Source organism: Artemia sp. Qi Xiang Cuo, chromosome 16 (genome assembly GCF_049724085.1).
Source record: "Artemia sp. Qi Xiang Cuo chromosome 16, ASM4972408v1, whole genome shotgun sequence".
In the NCBI taxonomy this organism is placed as follows: domain Eukaryota; kingdom Metazoa; phylum Arthropoda; class Branchiopoda; order Anostraca; family Artemiidae; genus Artemia; species Artemia sp. Qi Xiang Cuo.
In genome coordinates, this window is record NC_142809.1 from 53,059,087 (window position 1) to 53,079,147 (window position 20,061).

A 20,061-nucleotide genomic window follows, 5' to 3' on the forward strand; every position below is an offset into this window, starting at 1 on the left:
AAACTCACACACACACGCACAAAAACTTACACACACACACACACAAAACTCACACACAGAAAAAATTACACACACACAAAAACTTAAACACACACACACACACACAAAAAATTACACATGAACACAAAAAAAACTCACACACACACGCAAAAAAACTTACACACACACAAAAACTGACACACACACAAAAACTTACACACACACACACAAAAAATTACACACAGAAACACACAAAAATAAAAACACACAAACACAAAAACACACACACACAAAAACAAACACACACACAAAAACAAACACACACACAAAAAATTACACACACACACAAAAACTTACACACACACACACACAAAAACTAACACACACACACGAAAACTCACACACACACACACACACACACACACAAAAACTTACACATGCACACGAAAACTTACATTCACATAAAAACTTACATTCACACAAAAACTTACACACACTCTCAAAAACTTACACGCACACACAAAAACTTACACACACACACACGAAAACTTACACACACACACGAAAACTTACACACAAACGCCAAAACTTACACACACACAAAAACTGCTCCTTTGTCTTATGGATTTACCCCTCAAATTTTTCAATTAGAAAATGAGGGACTCGTTCTATTATTAAAGACGATCGTTCAAGTTCGTTCATCTAACCTCCAAAACAATAGTTTAGGTTAGGTATAAATAAATATTAATAAATAAATAGAAACATTTCTACATGTTTAAGTTAGGTTAGGTTATGATATAATGAGTTAGCATTATAAGTTATCCTAAACTTTTCCGGCGAGTATGGTTAGGTTAGGTTAGGTTAAGTTAGGTTAGGTTAAGTTAGGTTAGGTTAGCCCACGTACGCTTCACTTAGGTTAGCTTAGGTTAGGTGAGAGACAGGCAAAAAGTTAGGTGTATGATTAGGTTAGGTTAGGTTAAGTTAGGTTAGGTTAAGTTAGGTTAGGCTAGGTTAGCCTACGTACGCGCGCGTACGTAGGCTAACCTAGCCTAACCTAACTTAACCTAACCTAACTTAATCTAACCTAACCTAACCTAATCATACACCTAACTTTTTGCCTGTCTCTCACCTAACCTAAGCTAACCTAAGTGAAGCGTACGTGGGCTAACCTAACCTAACTTAACCTAACCTAACTTAATCTAACCTAACCTAACCTAACCATACTCGCCGGAAAAGGTTAGGTTAACTTATCATGAGCACTCATGATAAGTTAACCTAACCTAACTTAAACATGTAGAAATGTTTCTATTTATTTTTTAATATTTATTTATAGCTAACCTAACCTATTGTTTTGGAGGTTAGATGAACGAGTTTGAACGATTGTCTTTAATAATAGAACGAGTCCCTCATTTTCTAATTTAAAAATTTGAGGGGTAAATCCATAAGACAAAGGAGCAGTTTTTGTGTGTTTGTAAGTTTTGGCGTGTGTGTGTAAGTTTTCGTGTGTGTGTGTAAGTTTTCGTGTGTGTGTGTGTAAGTTTTTGTGTGTGAGTGTAAGTTTTTGCGCGTGTGTGTAAGTTTTTGTGTGCATGTAAGTTTTTATGTGCATGTAAGTTTTCGTTTGCATGTGGTAGTTTTTGTATGTGTATGTGTGTGTTAGTTTTTGTGTGTGTGTAAGTGTTTTCGTGTGTGTGTGTTAGTTTTAGTGTGTGTGCGTTAGTTTTCGTGTGTGTGTGTGTGTAATTTTTTGTGTTTGTGTGTAAGTTTTTGTGCGTGTGTGTTAGTTTTTGTGTGTGCGTTTGTGTTCGTGTGTGTGTGTAAGTTTTTGTGTGTGTGTAAGTTTTTGCGTGTGTGTGTAAGTTTTTGTGTGTGTGTGTGTGTAATTTTTTGTGTGTGTAAGTTTTTGTGTGTGTGTGTGTAAGTTTTTGTGTGTGTGTGTGTGAGTTTTTTTGTGTTGTTGTGTAATTTTTTGTGTGTGTGTGTGTGTGTGTGTAAGTTTTTGTGTGTGTGTGTTTGTTTGTGTGTGTTTTTTTTTGTGTGTGTGTGTAAGTGTGTGTGTGTGTGTGTGTGAGTTTTTTTTTGTGTTCATGTTTTTGTTTTTGTGTGTGTGTGTGTGTGTGTGTGTGTGTGTATTATTGTTTGTTTTTTTAATTTTTTGCTATTGTTTGTGTTATGTCGTTTGTGTGTGTGTGTGTAAGTTTTGTGTGTGTTTGTGTGTAATTTTTTGTGTGCATGTAAGTTTTTGTGTGCATGTAAGTTTTCGTGTGCATGTGTAAGTTTTGTGTGTGTGTGTGTGTGTGTGTGAGTTTGTGTGTGTGTGTGTGTTTGTTTTTGGGTGTGTGTGTGTGTCAGTTTTCGTGTGCTTGTGTTTGTTTTTGTGTGTGTAAGTTTTGGCGTGTGTGTGTACGTTTTAGTGTGTTTTTTTTTTTTTTTTTTGTGTGTGTGTGTGTGTAAGTTTTTGTGCGTGTGTGTGTGAGTTTTTTTGTGTTCATGTGTAAGTTTTTGTGTGTGTGTGTGTGTATGTGTAAGTTTTTGTGTGTGTGTGTAAGTTTTGGCTTGTGTGTGTGAGTTTTCGTGTGTGTGTATGTGTAAGTTTTGTGTGTTTGTGTGTGTGTGTAAGTTTTTGTGTGAATGTAATTTTTTGTGTGAGTATAAGTTTTCGTGTGAATGTGTAAGTTTTTGTGTGTGTGTGTTTGTGTGTAAGTTTTTGTGTGTGTAAGTTTTGGCGTGTGTGTGTAAGTTTTCGTGTGTGTGTGTGTAAGTGTGTGTGTGTGTGTGTGTGTGTAAGTTTTTGTGCGTGTGTGTGTGAGTTTTTTTGTTTTGCTGTGTCTGTTTTTTTGTGTGTGTGTGTGTGTGTGTAAGTGTGTGTGTGTGTGTATGTTTTGGTGTGTGTGTGTAAGTTTTCGTGTGTGTGTGTGTGTAAGTTTTGTGTGTGTGTGAGTGGTTAAGTTCTTGTCTGTTTGTTAGTGTTTGTCTTCTTTTTTTTTTTCGTGTTGATTTGTAAGTTTTTGTGTGTGTGTGTGTGTGTAATTTTTTGTGTGTGTGTGTGTAATTTTTTTTGTGTGTGTGTGAAAGTTTTGGCGTGTGGGTGTAAGTTTTCATTTGTGTGTGTGTGTGTGTGTGTGTATGTTTGTGTGTGTGTGTGTTAGTTTTTGTGCGCGTGTTTTTGTTTTTGTGTGTGTGTGTAAGATTTTGTGTGCATGTAAGTTTTTGTGTGCATGTAAGTTTTTGTGTGTTGGTCTAAGTTTTTGTGTGTGTATGTTTGTGTGTGTCTTAGCTTTTGTGTGTGGATGTAAGTTTTTTGTGAGTGTGTGTAAGTTTGTGTGTGTTTTTGTGTGTGTGTGTAAGTTTTTGTGTGTGTAAGTTTTTGTGTGTGTGTGTGTGTATAGTTTTGTGTGTGTGTGTGTGTTTGTGTGTATGTTTCTGTGTGTGTTAGTTTTGGCGTGTGTGTGTAATTTTGCGTGTGTGTTTGTGTCTGTTTTGTGTGTGTGTGTGTGTGTATTTTTTTGTGCGTGTGTTTGTGTGTTTTTTTGTGTGTTCTTGTTTTAGTTTTTGCGTGTGTGTGTGTGTGTAATTTTTAGTGTGTGTTTAAGTTTTGGCGTGTGTGTGTGAGTTTTCGTGTGTTTGTGTGTGTAAGTTTTGTGTGTGTTTGTGTGTGTGTAGTTTTTGTGTGCATGTAATTTTTTGTGTGCATGTTAGTTTTCGTGTGCATGTGTTAGTTTTTGTGTGTGTGTGTGTGTGTGTAAGTTTTTGTGTGTGTGTGTGTGTAAGTTTTGGCGTGTGTGTGTGAGTTATCGTGTGTGTGTGTGTGTAAGTTTTTGTGTGTGTGTGTAAGTTTTTGTGTGTGTGTGTGTGTAAGTTTTTGTGTGTGTGTAAGTTTATGTGTGCATGTATGGGGACCGGGGGAGGGCCTTTGGGGCCCAGAGAAGTCGTTTGGGGATCCGGGGCCCTTGAGGATTGGGTGGTCTTTTGGGAGCCCTGGGGCCCTTTGGGGACGGAGTGTGGAGCTGGGGGAGCGGGGGGTAGGGGGTTGTGCGTGTGTGGCGGGGTGTTGGGGGGGTGACCTGTGTGGACCAGGGGAGGGCCGTGGGGGGGCTGTGGTGGGCGTGTGGAGGATAACATTTCGAAATTTTTACTTTTTAGTTTACTTTTTGCGGCGCATCCCTGCGGCGCATTCCTGCGGCGCGTTCCTGCGGCGCATCCCTGCGGCGCATTCCTGCGGCGCATCCCCTGCGGTGCTTCCCCCGACCTGTGGCGCATCCCCCTGCGGCACATCCCCATGCGGCGCTTTCCTGGCCCGCGGCGCTTCTCGGGCCCGGGGGACCTTTGAGGGCCGGGGGAGGGCCTTTGGGGCACCGGGAGGGCCTTTGGGGGTCCGGGGGCCCTTGAGGACCAGGGGAGGGCCTTTGAGGGTCTGAGGAGAGCGTTTGGGGTCTGGGGGACCTTTGGGGGTCTGGTGGGCCCTTTGAGGACCAGGGGAGGGCCTTTGAGGGTCTGAGGAGGTCGTTTGGGGGGCGGGGGTTCTTTGGGAGCTTGGGGGACCTTTGAGTACCGGGGGCTTCCTTCTGGATTGGGGTATGGGGATTGGAACCCTTTGGGGTTGGGGTAGGGGACCTCACAACACTGTTCAAATGGAACTTGTGTATTATAACGACCACAGAGTTTCACCCTCAAATTCTCTTCTATAATCATCTTTTAGAATGTCTCTAACTGTTTCGCCGAAATAATTCCATAACCTGTCTAAAACGGTTTCGCCCAAATAATCCCTAAACGTAATTTCAGCGTGTTCCTTTTGTTTTTGGCATCTCTGCGCTAACGCATTTCAAATTAATAAGAAACCTGATTCCCGTGCTAAAACAATTCCTCGCTAAGATGTTTCTTGGAGAACTGTTTCCATGGCGTTTGGTTATTAATATATTTGGAGTTCGACCAAAAGAGTTGTTTCCGAGGCAAAGACATTAATGACTTGGATCTATTTCTGGAGAAATGTTGACAGTACCTATCAGACATTATTAAACTTTGCCTGGAAACAATTTGATTAATGACTGACAGCACAGGTGTTCCAAAGTCCCAATCGATGACGCAATCAATTTCCCAGGGGATTCCATGCCCATATTTGGTGTCCCGTCAGTATTAAAAATGCTGACAAGACCACGTGGTTTATTGTTTTCTCAGTGAGAAAATTCCTGTTTTTTCAAATTCTCACTGACAAAAACCATAAAAACATACAAAAATGTGAGAAAGTTCCTGTTTTTCAAATTCTCACTGACAAAATCCATAAAAACATCAAATAAATTGACCAGCACACATAAACATCCATGAAAACAGACATCAAATAAATGTGACAAAGTTCCTGTTTTTTCAAGTGAGAAAATTCCTGTTTTTTCATTCTCACTGAGAAAACCATAAAAACATGCATAAATTATGTACTGTTCGGAGTTATATATAGGTATCTACTTATCTCAAAATTTTATTATTATATTTTGGGGAAAAGGTGGGGAGGGAGGTAGATACCCTCCGATCTTTTTTGATGACTCTTAAAAAGGTAACTAGAACTTTCAATTTCCGATCAAACAAGCCATCTCTGAAGTTTATACGACCACCCCTTCAATAAAACCTTATATACCCTCTGAGCATAGCTTACAACACTTGCATCCGGGCTCGGGGGATGTGTCGACCCCACAGTTTTTATTATTTGATCTTTAAACTATTTTAAACAAAATAGCTATCTAAAAATTTTGATTGGATGCATTTGGAAAAAAGGGCCTTGAGGAGGGGGGCTAGTTGCCCTACAACCCATTTTGGCTCTTGACAAGGGTAGTAGAAATGCCTATTTACAATCGTATAAGCCCCCTCCGAAGTTTATACGACCATCAATTTCATAAAAACCTTATATGCCCGTAGGGCACATTTTACAACACTTGCCCCTGAATTCTTGGGGGGGGGGGGCTGTTTTGTCCCCGGATTTTTTGTTATATTATCTTTGGTCTATTTTGAACAAAATCGCCATATAAAAAATTCGATTGGATTATACGCCTCCGGGGAGTATACTTAAAACACTTGCCCACTGGCTCGGGGGTGGGGGGGGAGGATGTGTTAACCCCGGAGTTTTTGTTATCTGATGTTTGAACAATTTAAAAAAAATGCTGTCTCAAAATTTGTATCGGATGGATTTGGGGAAAAAAGCCTAGGGGGTGGGTAAAAGCGCTCGGATCTCTTTTGACTCTTAAAAAGTGAATTAGAACTTTCACTTTCTAATTGAATGAGCCACCTTCAAAGTTTATACGACCACCCCTTACATAAAAACCTTATACGCCTCCGGAGCATAACTTAAAACACTTGCCCCGGGGCTCCGGGGGGGGGGGGTCGACCCCGGAGTTTTTTTATCTGATGTTTGAAATATTTTTAAAATGGGCTATCTCAAAATTCGTATCGGATGGGTTTTGGGAAAAAGGGCTAGGAAGGGGTAGTTGCTCTCGAATCTCTTTTTGCTTTTAAAAAGTAAACTAGAGCTTTCAATTTCCAATCAAATGAGCCATCTCTGAAGTTTATATGAGTATCCCTTCCACATTAACCATATATACTCCCACAGATTAACTTACAACGCCCTCCCCCGGGCCCTGGGGAGTTGCGTCGACACCAAAGTTTTCTTATCTTAACTTTGGACTATTTTTAACAGAGTGGGTATCTCAAATTTTTATTGGATCGGTTTGGGGAAAATGGGCATGGAGGGGCTAGTTGCCCTCCAATCTCTTTCGACTCTTAAAAAGTGAACTAGAACTTTCAGTTTCCAATCAAATGTGCCCTCTCCGAAGTTTTTACGAGAATCCCTTTCATAAGAGCTATATATGCCCCATGGACATAACTTACAACGCCCGCCTCGGGCCCCCCGAGGGGGTTTGTATCGACACCAGAGTTTTTGCTATCTGACCTTTGAACTATTAAGAAAAATGGCTATCTCAAAATTTGTACCAGATGGGTTTTGGGGAAAAAGGGAGTGGGGGGAATAGTTGCCCTCCGATCTCTTTTGACCATTAAAAAAGAACTACAACTTTCAATTTCCAATCAAATAAGCCGTCTCTAAAGTTTATACAAGCATCCCATTCATAAGAACCATATACGCCCTCCAGGGCATAACTTACAACGCCAGCTCCTGGGCCCTGGGGGGCTGCATCGACACTGGAGTTTTTCTTATCTGACCTTTTAACTATTTTTAAGAAAATGGCTATCTCAAAATTTGTATTGGATGTAATTGAAGAAAAAGGGATGTGTGGGGGGCTAATTACCCTCCAATCTCTTTTGACTCTCAAAAACTTAACTAGAACTTTCAATTCCCAATCAAATGCGCCCTCTCTGAAGTTTACAGAAGCATTCCTTCTATAAGAACCATATATGCCCCCAGGGCATAACTTGCAAAGCCCGCCCCAGGGCCCTGAGGGTTTGTTTCGACCCCATAATTTTTGTTATAGATCTTTGAACTATTTAAAAAAATTGCTATCCAAAGTTCTTATCCGATGCGTTTAAGGAAAAAGGGCGTGGTGGGGTGGGGGGGGGGTTGTTGACCTCCGGTATCTTTTGACTCTTAAAAAGTGAGCTAGAACTTTTGATTTCCAATCAAATGAGCCCTCTCTGAAGTTTATACGAGCATCCCTTCCATAAGAACCATATATGCCCCCGAGGCATAACTGACTACGGCTGTCCCCAGGCCATTGGGGTTGTGTTGACACCGGAGTTTTTATTTTATGATCATTGAACTATTTTTAACAAATGGCTATCTCAAAATTTTTATCGGAAACATTTGGGAAAAAGGGCGTCGGGGGCTAGTTCCCCTCTGATCATTTTTGACTGGAACTAGAACTTCCTATTTCCAATCGAATATGCCCTCTCCGAAGTTTATGTGATGGCCCCTTCCATGTGAAGTGCCTCTGGGAAGAAATAAATAAATAATAAAACATTGGAGCCGCATGGCCTTTACTATAGGCAACGCTATACCGTTGCTTCTGATAACCTTACGGATGTGATGTTACTTACTTACTTTTTAGACTTAAATCCACCGACGCCTAGTGGCATATAGGGCAGCAATGGCTGACCTCCACATTAGAAAATCCTGAGCCAGAGACCACAGCTCATTCAGGAATGATTCGTTTAATTCTTGCCTCATCAAGGAATGGAAATATAAAAAAGGCTTTTATTGTGTTTTGGTATTGGCCTATTACTAGTGTCCCAGAGGAGAAAAATTCGTCATCAGCAGGTGTATAAAATGGACATCAAGAGATTTAAATAGTTTTCGGAGCTTCTGAATATTCTATACAGTTTTTTTCCCCGAAAATTATGACGTTTAAAAAGAGCTCCAGGCTTACCAGTGCCAGCCACCAAGGTACCAAAGATTATGAGGTAGAATACTAGCTGTTCATTAGCTCCTTAAATGATCCGATCGAAACTAAATGGAATGTCCAGACCCTCAGAGGTATGCTTAGAAGACGAGCCCCTTCAGAAAACAAAATGCCCTCTCTATACTTATTTTCTGCAAGGGTAATCTTCCTTATGTAGAATTAGAAGTAAATCAATGATTCTGAGTAAAGAGAAGTTCATTTGGCATAAATGAATGATCCCCACTGAACATTTTCCAACTCTACTCCTGAATCCCTGAGGTACTTTATTTTCGGATATCAATCCATCCAGCAAAAAGTAGCAAATTTAAGGAACATCTTCGAAAATGCAAAGTCCAGCCATGTTTTACTGCTCTCAATCCTAATCAACTCAGTTTGAAAGACTGCTCTACAGAAGTATCTTCAATTTCTTGAGGTATAATAACACTTGTCAGTAAATTGGACAGATATTCGCGTGACTTAATGACCACTCAACACTTGCAGATGAAAAATCTTCATGAAGCCAAAAGAAAACTGAAATGGACTCCAGTGAGCTTAACATCTTAAGAATAAGAAGAAAGCGAAAATGCACACGACTGCACTGGCTTTTTTTGCGTGTCAAGAAACTGCAATAAATTAGCATCCACTAAAAATACCAGCCTTTTTTTGCGTGTCAAGAAGCTGCAATAAATTAACATCCACTAAAAATACCAGCCTTTTTTTGCGTGTCAAGAAGCTGCAATAAATTAACATCCACTAAAAATACCAGCCTCAAGAGTTGAAAGGTAATTGTATACTGGATTTGAAACTGAGAGCACGTTCTTTCTTTCTCACAAAAGCTCTCTTTGTAGCATCCTAGAGTCAAATTATAGTGTTTAGAGCTGAAAAGGCTACAAAAATTATGTAACTGAGAAGATACTTGCTGTACATTCTTTCTTGCAGACACATTTACAATTTTTTTTAAACAATTAACTAAAAAGAAACTATCCGAAAAAGAGGTTTTTTCAAAGAAAAATAAAGCCCATATTAAACAGATCAGCAGAAATTAAGATCTATAATAATTGAAACTCTTAACTACCAGGAATTAACAACAAAGAAAAAATGGAATCCAAAACGAACATAAAATAAATAAACAATCATAGCAAAAAACGTACAGCAGGTACTAATACAAATGAATAAATATATCTCAAAACGAGCTAAGCTTAAAGTGAATATGCAAATACAGCTTAAAACAAACAGAAATCACTACAAGCAAGAGTTTGGCTAGTGTACCCTTTCTTAACTGTAAAAGCATAAATTCGATTGCATCATTGATGTTTTAATGAACACGGATTATTTTAAAAATATTTTCTTTTTTACTAATTACAAAATTGAAAATAAAATGAAAATTGCAGTGGAACAGAATCTCGAACTGATGAGCTTTCAGCAATCATTATCATTATATATTTTATATTCAGGTTAATTGTATTAATTCTTAAAGAATTGGTCTTGGAAAGAATTAATCTTTCCAAGACTATTAAATTCATATAAATCCAAGAATATTAAATTCAAGTTCTAGGTGCTTTAAGATTTCTTTATTCATGTATATTAGTATGTATATTTGTTGTGTGTTTGTTGTATGTTTGTTTGCTACTATTGTTTATTTAGTTTCTGGTCGTTTTGAGTTTGAATTACTATAGGTTTTTTATTTTTGCTCATCTTAAGTTTAATATGGAGTAACTGGGATTTTTGATCCGTTGATTTTTGAATAAAACAACTTGGTGGAAGTGATGAAAAACTTGAGAGCCATGGATAATTAGAGTTCAGACAAGACAAATAGTCTCTGTCATTCAGGCAAAGCTGGCAAAACTTTTTCAGAATTACATAAAAATTATTGATTTCACTTGTTGACAGCATATTAGGCAATTATAGTCTTCAGTAAAGCGCCAATAACGCAGTACGCTTTATGCTTTTGCAGTTTGGGAAGGGAGCAGTAGCCAAACTCTTGTTTGTAGGGATTTTGGTTCGTTCTAAGCTTGATTTGCATATTTAATTTAAGCTTTACTCGTTTTAACATTTATTTGTTCATTTATGTTTGTACCTGTTGTACGCATGTTTGCTATGATTGTTTATTCAATTTCCGTTAATTATTATAGGTTTTCATTTCTGCGGATCTTGAGTTTAACATGGCCTTTAAATTTTTTTTGAAAAACTTCTTATTCGGATTTTAAAAAAAAAAATAATTTCTGTTCGTTTTTGGTTGCCAAAGTATTAGGTTTTTCAAAATTCCCTTTTTTCAAAATCAATTTTTTTTCTCAACCTAAGTTTCATCGAAATATCAAAACTAGTATCAAAGTAACAATCATAGGCAGCGTAATAGTGCTGCCTAAGTAAAGAGCGATGTGAGCACAATGTATGATTTAAAAAAAGAAAATTGGTTTTGGTTTCTTTAGACCAGGGCACTTCATATAGAAAGAGTTGTTGTAGAAACTTAAAAAGGGACTCATTCGACTGGAAATTGAAAGGGCTAGTGCCCTTGTTAATAGTCAATATTGATTGGAGGGCAGCTATTCCCCCACGTCGTGTTTTCCTGAAATGCAACTGATAGCAATTTTTAGATAGCCATTTGTTCAAAAATATTTCAAAGATCTTTTATTTTATTTTTTAGACCAATGCACTTTGTATAGAAGGAGTTGTCATAAAAACTTCGTAAGGAGCTCATTCGATAGGAGATTGCAAGTTCTAGTTTCCTTTCTAATGGTCAAAAGTGATTGGATTTCAACCCCCCCCCCCCGCCTCCATGATCATCATATCCCCAAATACATTAGATCAAAATTTTGAGATAGGTATTTTTTTGAGCGTAGTCCAGTAACTCTGGTAAGTAACTATATAAGATCCGGTAAGGTCCAGTAACTATGTCTTTGAAGATAAAAAATCCTCCAAAATTCCTCAGGGCAAGGGTTTTAAGTTATGCCCCGTTGGCATATTAGGCTTTTATTGAAAGGGTGGTCACATATACCTCGGAGGCTGCTCATGGGATTGGAAATTGAAAGTTCTGGTTCCCTATCATAAGAATAAAAAGTAATCGGATTGGAATAGCCCCCCTCCATGCCTTCTTCCCCCACATGCATCAAATTGAAATTTTAACACGGCCCTTCACTTAAAAAGGACACTAGAACTTTGAATTTCCATTCAAATGAGCCGTCTTTCGATATTTAGACCCACTGAGTCGATACGATCACCCTTAAGAAAAAAAAACCCAAATAAACACGCATCTGTGATCTTTCTTCTGGCAAAAAAAAGACAAAATTAGACGTTTTTGCAGATAGGAGGTTGAACCTTCTAGCTTTTTCGTGACTTTTGACTTCTTTGAATTTAAGAGGGCTCCCCTCCCTTTTCGAAAATCAGGCAAATTTTCTCAGGCACGTAGCCTTTGATGGGTATTACTAAACTTAATGAAACTTATATATTTGGAATCAGCAAAATAAACCGATTCTGCTGATAAACCGATAATAAACCGATATACAAAATAACAAAATAAACCGAATAAACAAAATAAACCGATTGAGCCGCGTCGTTCCTTACTTACAGTTCGTTGCCACGAACTGTTTGAAAAAGAAATTTGAATTTTCAACTGAATGAGTCCCGTCTGAAGTACATACGACCACTCATTCCATAAAAGCCTTACATTCATCAGGGGCATAACTTAAAATACTTGCCCCCTAACTCTTAGTACAGGCAAACTAGAGTTTAACCCCAAACAAATAGCAAGATAAATGATTTTTACACTATGGCGTAGAGAGAAAAAAGCTGAACAACATATCCAAAGTTGCACATTCTAGATTGATTCAAAATTAGTTTTTTTTGGTTTTCGTGTCAATTTTCTCAGGTTTTTCTTAAATAAACAAACTGTCGGTAAATGTTCGTTTTTCTGTATTAATTAAAAAAAAAACTTTCCGAAAAATAACTTTTTCAAAGAAAAGTAAAGGCCATTTTAAACTTAAGCTCAGCAGATACAAATACATTTTAAAATTCAAACTCAAAACGACCAGAAATTATTATTAAGGAATAAATGAAACCCAAAACGAACAGAAAGTAAATAAACAATCGTAGCAAAACACAAAACAAGTAATAATATGAATGAATAAATAGATCTCACTTTTACGGTGAGAGAAGGAGGTCATACCCAAACTCTTGTTAGTAGTGATTTTTCTTCGTTTTAAGCTTGATTTGCATATTCAATTTAAATTTCACTCGTTTTAAGATTTATTTATTCATTTACATTAATATATATTGTATGTTTGTTCGCATTGATTGTTTCTTTCTTTCTGTTCGTTTTAAGTTTCATTTATACTTTAAGAGCAAAATATTTGTTTTCGTTTTAAGCTTGATTTTCATATTCAATCTAAGCATTAGCCGCTTTAAGATCTATTTATTCATTTATATTATTACTTGTTGTATGTTTTTGCTATGATTGTTTATTTAATTTCTGTTCGTTTACGGTTTCATTTATTCTTTAATGGTAATTTCTGGTCGTTTTGAGTTTGAAATTTAAAAGGTATTTGTATCTGCTGAGCTTAATTTTAAAATGGCCTTTACTTTTCTTTGAAAAACTTATTTTTCGAAAAGTTTTTTTTTTTTTAATTAATTTTTGTTCGTTTTTGATTGTAAAAAGTTTCAAGTTTTCAAAAATTCCTTGTTTCAAAATCAAACTTAAAAAAAAAATCAAATATTCATCAAAGTATCAAAACTGGTATAAAAGTAACAATATCAAAGTGAAAAAATGGGTTTTTGTCAACCTCGGAGTTTTTACTATCTGATGTTGGGAATGGGAAAAAGGGTGTGGGGGGGGGGGGGGTAAATTAACCTTCGGTCTCTTTTGACTCTTTAAAAGTGAACTAGAACTTTCTATTTTCAATCAAATGAGCCCTGTCTGAAGTTTATACGAGTATTCCCTCTATAAGAACCATATATATCCCCAGAGTATAACTTACAACGCCGGTCCCTGGGCCTTATGGGGTTGTGTCGACCCTGGAGTTTTATTATCTGATGGTTGAACTATTTTTAACAAAATGGTCACCTCAAATTTTTATTGGATGGGTTTATCCATCCGAAAACCCAAAGGCGTGCAGGGCGGGAGGGACTACTTGCCCTCCGATCTTTTTTCAATCTGACAAAATGAACTACAACTTTGAATTTCCATTCAAATGAACCCTCTCGGAAGTCCATATGAGTATCCCTTTGATAAGAACCACATCCGGCCCCAGGACATAGCTTACAATGCCTGTCCCCGGGCTCTGGGGGGATGTGTCGACACTGGATTTTTGTTATCTGACTTTTGAACTATTTTGAAAAGAATGGCTCTCTCAAACTTATTATCGGATGGGTTTGAGGAAACTAGGGCGTGACGAGGGGGGGCTAGTTGCCCTTCGATCTCTTTTGACTCTTAAAAAGTCAACGAGAACTTTCAATTTCCAATCATATGAGCCCTCTCCGAAGTTTATACGATCATACCTTCCATAAGAACCATATATGCCCCCAGATCAATACTTACAACGCTTTCCCCGAGCCCTGGGGGGTTTTTTCGACTCAGAAGTTTTACTTATCTGACCTTTGAACTATTGTTAACGAAATGGCCATTCGTAAAGGAGTTTTTGATATATGATCTTTGAACTATTTTTAACAAAATGGCTACATCAAATTTTTTATCAGATGTATTTGGCGAAAAAGGGCTTGGGGGAACCAGTTGCCCTCCAATTACTTTTGACTCTTAAAAAGGGCAATAGAACTCTCAATATCCAATCGAATGAGCCCCCTTTGAAGTTTATACGACGACCCCTTCTATATTAAGTGCCTCTGGAAAAAAATAAATGGAATGTGGGGGCAGGCTAGCTGCCCTCCAAAAACTTTTGACTCTTAAATAGTGAATTACAACTTTCGATTTCCAATCAAATGAGCCCTCTATGAAGTTTATACGAGCATCCCTTCCATAGTAACTTTATATGCCCCGCGGGTATAACTTACAACGCGTACTCCGGGCCCTGGGGGGCTCTATCGACACCGGAGTTTTTGTTATCTGAACTTTGAACTATTTTTAACAAAATATCTATCTCAAAATTTTCATCTGATACATTTAGGGCGTGGAGGAGGGGGGGGGGGGCTATTTGCCCTCCGATCTCTTTTAACTCTTAAAAAGTGAACAAGAACTTTCAATTTCCAATCAAATGAGCCTTCTTTGAAGTTTATAGGAGCTTCCCTTCAATAAGAGCTATATATGCCCCTGGAGAATTACTCATAACGCAAACCTCCAGGGCCCTTGGGGGTTGCATAGACACAGAAATTTTTCTTATCTGATCTTTGAACTATTTTTAATGAAATTGCTATTATAAAAATTTTATCGCATGGGCTTGGGGGAAAAGGGTGTGGGGGGAGGGTTAGTTGCCCTCGGATATCTTTTGACTCTTAAAAAATGAACTAGAACTTTCAATTTCCAATCTAACGAGTCCTCTCTGAACTTTATGTGAGCATCCCTTTCATAAGAACCATATACACCCCCAGGACAACACTTACAACGCCTATCCCTCGGGCCCTGTGGGGTGGGAGTTTTTGTTATCTAATTTTGGAACGATTTCCAAAAATCTGGCTATCTCAAAATTTGTAGCGGATGAGTTTGCGGGAAAAAGGGCGGGGGGGGGGGCTAGTTACCCTTAACTCTCTTGAATCTTAAAAAGTGAACTAGAACTTCCAATTTCCAATCAAATGAGCCCCCTATGAAATTTATAAGAGCATCCTTTTCATAAGAACCATACATGTTCTTAGGGCATAACTTAGAACGCCTTCCCCTGGGCTCTGGGGGGTTGTATTGACACCGGAGTTTTCTTATCCGACCTTTGGACTATTGTTAACAAAATATCTATCTCAAAATTTTCATCAGATGGGTTTGAACAAAGAAGGCGTGGGGGGGAGGCTAGGGGCCCTCGGATCTCTTTTGCCTACTAAAAATTGAGCTTGAACTTTCAATTTCCAATGAAATGAGCCCTCTCTGAATTTTATACGAGTGTCCCTTTCATCAGAACCATATATGCCCCAGGGTATAACTTACAACACCTGCCCTCGGGCCCTGGGGGGTTGTGACGACACCTGAGTTTTTATTATCTGACTTTTGAGCAGTTTTTAACTTAATGACTATCTCAAAATTTTTATTTGATACATTTTGGGGAAAAGGGTTGTGGGGGGCTAGTTGCCCTCCAACCTCTACTCAACTCAACTAGAACTTTCAATTTCCAATCAAATGAGCCATCTCTGAAGTTTTAAGAGCCTCCTTTCTATAAGAACCATATATTATCCCAGGGCAACTATCTCAAAGTTCTTATCGGACGGGTTTGAGGAAAAAAAGGCGTGGCGGGGGGGGGGGGGGCTAGGTGCACTCCAGTCTCTTTTCACTGTTAAAAAGTGAATTAGACCTTTCAATTTCCAATCAAATGAGCCCTCTTCGAAGTTAATACGAGTACCCCTTCCATAAGACTCATATATGCCCCCAGGGCATTACTTACAACGCCTGCCCCCGGGCCCTGGGGGACTGTGTTGACACCGGAATTTTTTTTATATGATCTTTGAACTATTTTTAACAAAATAGCTATCTAGTTGCCCTCCAACCTCTACTCAAACAAGCTAGAACTTTCAATTTCCAATCAAATAAACCATCTCTGAAGTTTTTAAGAGCAACCCTTCAATAAGAACCATATATTACCCCAGGGGCCTGGGGTCATATATTACCCCAGGGGCCATATATTACACCCTCGGGCTCTGGGGGGCTGTGTCGACCCCGGAGTTTTTGTTATATGGTCTTTGAACTATTTAAAAAAAAACTATCTCAAAGTTCTTATCGGACAGATTTGAGGAAAAAAGGGCGTGGCGGGGGGGGGGGGGGTGGGGTAGGTGCCCTTCAATCTCTTTTGACTGTTAAAAAGTGAGCTAGAACTTTCACTTTCCAATCAAATGAGCCCTCTTTGAAGTTCATACGGGTATCCCTTCCATAAGACCAATAAATGCCCCCACGGCATAACTTACAACGCCTCTCCCCGGGCCCTGGGGGGTTTTGTCGACCCCGGAATTTTCGTTATATGATCTTTGAACTATTTTTAACAAAATAGCTATCTTGGTTGCATTTGGGAAAAAAGGTCTGGTGGGGGGGTGGAAGCTGGTTACCTTCCAATATCTTTTGACGCTTAAAAAGTGAACTAGAACTTTCAATTTCCAATCAAATAAGCCTTCTCTGAAGTTTATACGAGCATTCCTTCCATGAGAACCATATATGCCTCCAGGGCATAACTTATAACCCTTGCCCCTGAAGACTGTGGGGGAATCGTCCTGCTCAAACATATAATTTCTAGAACTTTCAACTACGTTGAACAGAATGGCTATATTAAAATTTCAATTGGGTGTGTTTGGGGAAATGGTGGGCGTGGAAGGGGCGTTAGTTGTCTTCCAATCGCTTTCGACTATTGAAAAGGGATCTAGCCATTTAAATTTGCAATCGAATGAGCCCTTTCTGAAGTTTATACGACAATACTTTCTATTCAAACCCTTATATGCCCCCAGGGCATACCTTACAAACGTTGCCCGGAGGACTGTGGGGGGGGGGGGGTTGTTATCCTCAAATACCTAATTTCCTTAATTTTCACCTACGTTGAACAAACTGGCTATCTCAAAATTTTTATTGGATGTGTTGGGGGAAAAGGTGGGCGTGAGAGGGGGATTAGTTTACCTAAAATCACTTTCGATTATTAAAAAGGGCACTAGCCCTTTGAATTTTCAATCGAATGAGTCCTTTCTGAAGTTTTTACGACAAAGCTACTATAAAAACCTTATATGCTCCCAGGGCATAACTTACAACCCTTGCCTTGAGGGCTGTGGGGGAGTGTTCTCCTCAGACACATAATTTCTCTCTGGAAATCAACTACGCTGAACAAAATGGCTATCGAAAAATTTTGATTGGATGTGTTTGGGGAACTGGTGGGCGTGGAAGGGGTTTGAGTTGCCTTCCAATCACTTTTGACCCTTAAACAGGGCACTAGAACTCTCTACTTCCAATTGAATGAGCTCCCTTTGAAGTTTCTATGACGACCCTTCCCATATGAAGTGCCTCTGGGAAAAAATAAATAAATAATAAACAAATAATAAAACATTGGAGCCGGACGATCTTTACTATAGGCAACGCTATAGCGTTGCCTCTGAAACTTATATACCCCTAGGGCATAACTTACAACCCTTGCCCTGAGGGATGTGGGGGATTTTCCTCCTCAAAAACATCATTTCTATCTGGTAATCAACAACGCTGAACAAAATGGCTATCTAAAAATTTTTATTGGACGTGTTTGGGGAACTGGTGGGCGTGGAAGGAGTGTTAGTTGCTTTCCAATCACTTTTGACCCTTAAAAATGGCACTAGAACTCTCGATTTTCAATCGAATGAGTCCCTTTTGAAGTTTCTACGACGAACCCTTCCACATGAAGTGCCTTTGGGAAAAAATGGCTATATAAAAATTTTGAATGGATGTGTTTGGGGAAATGGTGGGCGTGGAAGGGGTGTTAGTTGCTTTCCAATCACTTTCGACGATTAAAAATGGAACTAGCCATTTAAATTTCCAATCGAATGAGCCCTTTTTGAAGTTGCTAAGACAACGCGTTCTATTCAAAACCTTATACACCCACAGGGCATAACTTACAACCCTTGCCGTGGGGGCTGTGGGGGGCTTGTTATCCTCAAAGACCTAATTTCCTTAATTTTCAACTACGTTGAACAAAATGGCTATCTCGAAATTTTGATTGTTTTTTGGAGGGGAAAAGGTGGGTGTGAGAGGGGGGTTCGTTGCCCTCCAATCACTTTCGACTTATAAAAAGGGCACTAAACCTTTGAATTTCCAATCGAATGAGTCCTTTTTGAAGTTTCTACGACGAAGCTTTCTATAAAAAAAAACCTTATATGCCCCCAGGGCATAACTTACAGACCTTACTCTGAGGGCTGTGGGGGAGTCTCCTTCTCAAAAACTTAATTTCTATCTGGAAATAAATTACGCTGAATAAAATGGCTATCTCAAAATTTTGAGTTGATGTGTTTGGGGAACTGGTGGGAAACTCAAACAGTCCCCCCCATGTCATTACAGGAATGCTGATGGATCTATTGTGGATAAAAATTCTTCAGCAAACGCCTTCAATTCGTATTTCACCAGTCTTCCTTCAGTTCCCATTCAACCCAAGACTAGGGTAAGTAGTTTTCCCATAGCAGAAAAGTCATTTTTCCTTTCCCCATGCAGTGATATTTAGATTTATAGTATTATATCCCAGCTTCCAAGTAGCCGTTTAGTTGATGGTTTTGGTTTGAGTAATAATGTTCGTAAAAAAATTGGTCATTTTTTTTCCAAGCTCATCTCATACATGACTAGCCTCTAGTTTTCTTCATGTGTTTTCCCTCATTTATTTAAAGTTGTTGATTTTTTACCTTTACATAAAAAAGGTGATTCATCTCTAATTTCAAATTATAGACCAATTTCTCTTTTTCCTGTCATCTCTAAGGTTGTTGAAAGAGTAGTGCATCGTAGACTCTCTTCATTTGTATTTAGTACTAATACGACTGCAGGAAATTCTATCATAACTAACAATCAGCATGGTTTTGTCCCACTTTCTCTACCTCGTATGCACTTTCAGATGCAACAGAGTTTGTGCGTTTCAATCTGGAAAAGGGCTTGCGTGTTTTGGGTCTATTTCTTGACTTTTCAAAGGCCTTTGATATGGTTGACCACTCTGTTGTTTTGTCTAAACTATCTTCATTTGGAGTACATGGAGTCCCACTAGAATGCTTAAGGTCTTATTTGTCGGGAAGATCTCAGTATGTTTCAGTTAATGGTAATTCTTCCACTACTTTGCCTATATTGAAGGGTGTCCCACAAGGCTCTGTGCTTGGACCACTTTTGTTTTTAATTTACATTAATGATCTCGCTGATGGTCTTCATCCCCTTGTGCACCCTCTTCTTTTTGCTGATGACAGTAACTTTTTCATTGCTGCAATGGACTTGCCATCTGCCACTTCCCTAGCTCAAGGTCTTCTTGATAAAGTAAAAGATTGGTACAGGTCAAATGGTACGACTCTCAACAGCCAAAAAAGTGTCATTGTGCACTTCAGGATCTCTTATCATACGAGAGATGTAAGGGAGCCAACCATCCTTACTTATGGGAATGATATTCTACCGCAAGCTGCTATGGGGAAATTTCTTGGTGTGTATCTTGACTGTTTTCTCTCTTAAGCCTCATATAACTCGCACCCGTTCCCTCATCTTCCGCCAGTCTTCAATGTTGCACCGGGTTAACTCATTTCTTCCCCCAGATGTTATGCTTTCTCTTTATTATGCTTTTATATTTCCTTACCTTTCTTATTGCTGCTCTGTCTGGGGTAATACTAATAAATCTCTTCTCTGCTCTCTTCAAAGAACCCAAAATAGGTCAGTGAAGGCTACTTTTCTTCTCCCTCGGCTTTACCCTTCCTCTGATCTTTATAATGATACTGGAATAGCTCCGCTGGATCGCATTGTGAGTAAAAGTAATCTTTATATAGCGCATTCTACTTTTCTAGGTACACTTCCACTGCCTCTGCAGCAATTTTTTTCACGGACAGGCTCAAGTAGGTACTCTACTTTTTTACGTAGTTCTTCTCATAGATTTATTTTGCCCAAACGTTC